A 4,225-nucleotide genomic window follows, 5' to 3' on the forward strand; every position below is an offset into this window, starting at 1 on the left:
GCATAAACGACCTCACACAGCCTCCAAGATCAGGGATAGTACCGATCTGACATGATCGGGCAAAGGGCCTGAGTAGCAGGTTTTACCTGCCGAACAATCATTCTGTGAACTGAATTGTTCCATTTTGGCTATTATTTGAATTCTTCATGTCTTCTCAGGCGACAGCCAATTTTTATGGGGTGAAATCCCACCCGTGGCTATGATAATCTCCCAAGACATTAACCAATATGAATGATGTGGTGAATCTTTCTTTAAAACATTACTGGGGTTGTGGAAAAACGAAGGAACCAGTGACATTGTCTATAATTTGATCCATGTCAAGTCCGAAAGGCAGGCAGCAGCTTTTTTTTTTTACAATTCAGAGAGAACGAGCCTAAATATGTGGCTCTCCCGTGTCTGAGAGCCACACTTAGAGCACGTTAAGGAACCCACCACACGTTTCAAAAACAGTAGCCCTGAGTCCTTCCTGGTGTTAGTGGATCAAACCTTACAATCTGGTCTCCTTGTTGATATCATCAAAAGGTGTTATTCACCTGTTATTTTCAATCCGTCCAGAAAATGTGGCAAATCTTAATGAATAAAAGGGGCAAGTCAACGTACCTTGCTGTGCTAGGTTGCAGCAAAGAGAGTTCTCCTTACCTACCCAGGCAGCAGGCTTGCACTGCAGGAGCAACTGAGGGGACTGGTCTGTTTGGTGCCATTGTCACCAGGTGTGTTGCAATGACCCTTGGTACGGCGCTCATCGCATACCTGCAAACTACGTTCCACTATGTATTCAAAACAAACCCTGTTATGTTTGAATGATGCCAGACCCCGGGAAATGCGTACTATCAGAATCCTTTATAACATTGTAATCAATACCCGATCTACGCTGAGCCAATGTCACCAGGTGTGGCGCTTAATGACAATACCCTTCACATAGCGAACCACGTTCCACTATGGTGAGCATTATTGATGTCCAAAACCATGTCCAGTTGCTCGAGTAACTGCTTTTTGTACCTGGGCGTCTAACCTTTATCGACGCACGTGCCTTGATATCCCCAGGCAGCAGACTTGCACTGCAAGCGGAACCAATGCTCAGGTGTCAGTAACAATGCTGAAGAAGTCAGTAACAATGCTTAGAGCACAGCCATCTGTCCTCAGCCAATCAGGGGTGAAGATTTTGTTGCTTTGAAATCCACATAGTATGGTCACAAGTTAGTTAGAGCACCTCTGTCCATTGAGGTAGAGGTGCTCTAACTAACTTGGCATGCTGTTTCAGCCAACCAAGAGCGAGACTTCCCCTCCTCTCAGGGGACAGATGTGCTCTAACCAACACAATAAATCAGATTATACTCAAGGCCCCCACTTTCAAGATGACATTTCAATGGAGGGTCATCTTGCCTAGATTACCAGGCATACAATAAGACCACACAAAAATCATACAGGAATATAATCTTGTATTCACAACAACAAGCAGTACAGTAAAACTACATGGACCACAGTTATAGCATTCTAACTCACTTTTGAAAGACTACCAAGAAAAGCACAATTTTAATTAATGAAACTACAACCAAGAAGCTTTTAAAACTTGACAGGCTTTTAAGTCACTTTTTAACTAGAAAAGTAAAAACAAAGGCACTTACAGTTGTAACAGTTGATGAACAAAAACCTGTATCTATACTACTCCAACGTACTCCAAAAACTGGTCACCAAACATTCCCAGAGTGAAATCCTCTATGAGTCTGACAGTACAAAAATCCCGCTAAAAAAAGCCAGAGTTAAACTTGATTGGATAAAATATTCACATGGTACCCATCCACCAGGGACTTCTCTAGACAACCTGTCTAGTTTGTGTCTCAGGAGAATTTCTGCTCTCCACTGACTGAACCCCAAACGTAAAACCACATGTGGGCTGGAGAAAAAAACACACCAAAAGATTCCCAAGAATATGATTTTCAACTATTTCAAAAACTAAATCTTTGTCAATATTTATAATTAGCTTCGGACAGATGACTGTGCTCTAAGTCAGTTCAAGCATGGGCAGATTGCTCGTCTATGTGGATATAGTATAGCCCTGCCCTCTGAAGGAGTTTGTTTGCATCCCGCCCATGCTTGAACTATTACATCACACACCTGTAAACCACATTCCACTAAGGGGTCCAAACAAACTCTTTACTGAGAAAGGTGTTTGTGTTGGGCAGCAACCCGTTAGAATTACTTACACAATTGTAATGACCACAGTTACAGTTTTACACGATGAGCTACTAACAATGTACATGGATAAAAACATAGGTGTTAAACATTTTAGCGAGTGATTCATCACAATTGTAACTATATCGTGAATAACTCATTAAAAGGCATACGGCTACAGAAATCCATTGTCAAATTACAACGTATTTATTAATAATTTATGGCTTTATACATAGGCAGCATTGGCATAGAGAGCGTACCTACTATATATTTGTATTATTTAACATGATTCATTTGTCGTTGTGCTCAGGAATATTTTAGGTTAATACAACTGTTGACAGGTGGCGCTAGGTGGCGCTTTCAGCAGTAGCAGTGTTTATGAGTCGGTCTGTAATAGTTCTCAATAAAAGCTTATTTCTCGTCATTTGCGTGCCCATCCGATCTAAATCCACGTGCAGTGTGTTAGCAGGACAGTATCGCTACACTTTGAAGACGAGACTTTAACGTTTTGTGTTGTGTACAACGATTTCTGGATCTTATAAGTTGCCAGCGTCGGCTGAGTGGGGAGGGTGCCGAACAAAGGAATCCTACACGACAGCACTCCAGACGTCCTACGATCGTAGAGAGGAGTTCTAAATGCCCAGAGAAGCATCCATCAAAGGAGCTGATTTCTAAGTCTACGGGGATAACCGCACGATCTGACCGGTGAGTCTTCTGTGAAGAAATTGGCTAAAAGCACAGTGTTGGGCTGTAGTAAGCCTTTGTTTACATTTTCATGATGTCCGAAGTGAATATATCCGTACCAGATCCGCTTGCGGACAAGCTGGCCGACACGAATCTGTGGATTAAATGCTACATGAAATCAGGATTCAGGGCAAGGGAAGAAGACGTTGCCTTGTCCCTAGTAGAAAGTACGCAACATCATGGAGCCGATGGTGTGAGACCGTCAGACATATTGGGTGTTCAAGTTATTCCCCCAATGATCATCATAAACTTGTCAAACCCCAAAGTAAAAGCCGCAGCTCTTAAACAGGCTCATATTCAGTTACATGGCAAGGATCTGACTTTGCTCGACTTCGTGACCACACCCCTGACCAAACCTCGCTTAACCAGGATATCAATACACGGGGTGTATCACTCGGTACCTGACGTCGTTGTAGCTGATTGGGTTGACAAGTTTTCCATACGTGCCACACCAATCGAGAGACATCTAGTCAAAAACGCTACTGACATGTTCAAGCACCTTAGAACGGGGCACAGGTTCTGTTATGTGGAAAAGTTCACTGAGCGTCCGCCCCCGAGGTTCACCACCATAAGTGTGCCGCATCCACTGAACCCTTCTGAATGTACTGACATTGATCTTGAAGTATTTTGTGGTCAAGGGCAGATCGTTAACTGTCGACGTTGCAAAGCTCTCGACCACAAGGCTTACGAATGCCCTAACATCACGTGCTTCTCATGCGGTATGACTGGGCACACCAAGGCAAATTGCGCCTCCATTACTGAAACCGAGCGACATCCAACTCGGCGCTATGAAAGAAGGTCTGCTGACCGAGATGATTCTGTTGGGTTTAGTCCCCAAACCCAAGACTCGGTAGACATGATCAACCGAGCCTTTAACAAGTATGTGAGACCAGCCGTAGTACCTACGTCTAACAGATTCCAGTCACTCGCTAGACTAGAGGACGAATCTGACCTCGCCATTGCAGGAGCTATACGGGACATTCGTGTTCAACACACAGATCAGCGTCCGTCAGCGGTTGCTGATGCTGACAGGCGCCACCTCTCTAATCACAGGAATAAGCGGCGGTCTAGGGCCTCCAGACTCATGTCGGCTGAGGAACCACATCTCAACAGCGACGTCACAGCACCAAGCTACCGCCCCCCAAACGATCGCTACAACCTGAGGAACAGGAAACGCTCGCTTCCCTCACCTGAGCAACGCATACATCCGGCAACTAAAAAACAGAACGCAGAACGATTTCAGGTCGCTGTAGGCCCTATTCCATCATCCAGTCAAGGAATCCCGAAACCTGCTCGTGAACTACACACC

This window comes from Branchiostoma floridae, chromosome 5 (genome assembly GCF_000003815.2).
Source record: "Branchiostoma floridae strain S238N-H82 chromosome 5, Bfl_VNyyK, whole genome shotgun sequence".
NCBI lineage: Eukaryota > Metazoa > Chordata > Leptocardii > Amphioxiformes > Branchiostomatidae > Branchiostoma > Branchiostoma floridae.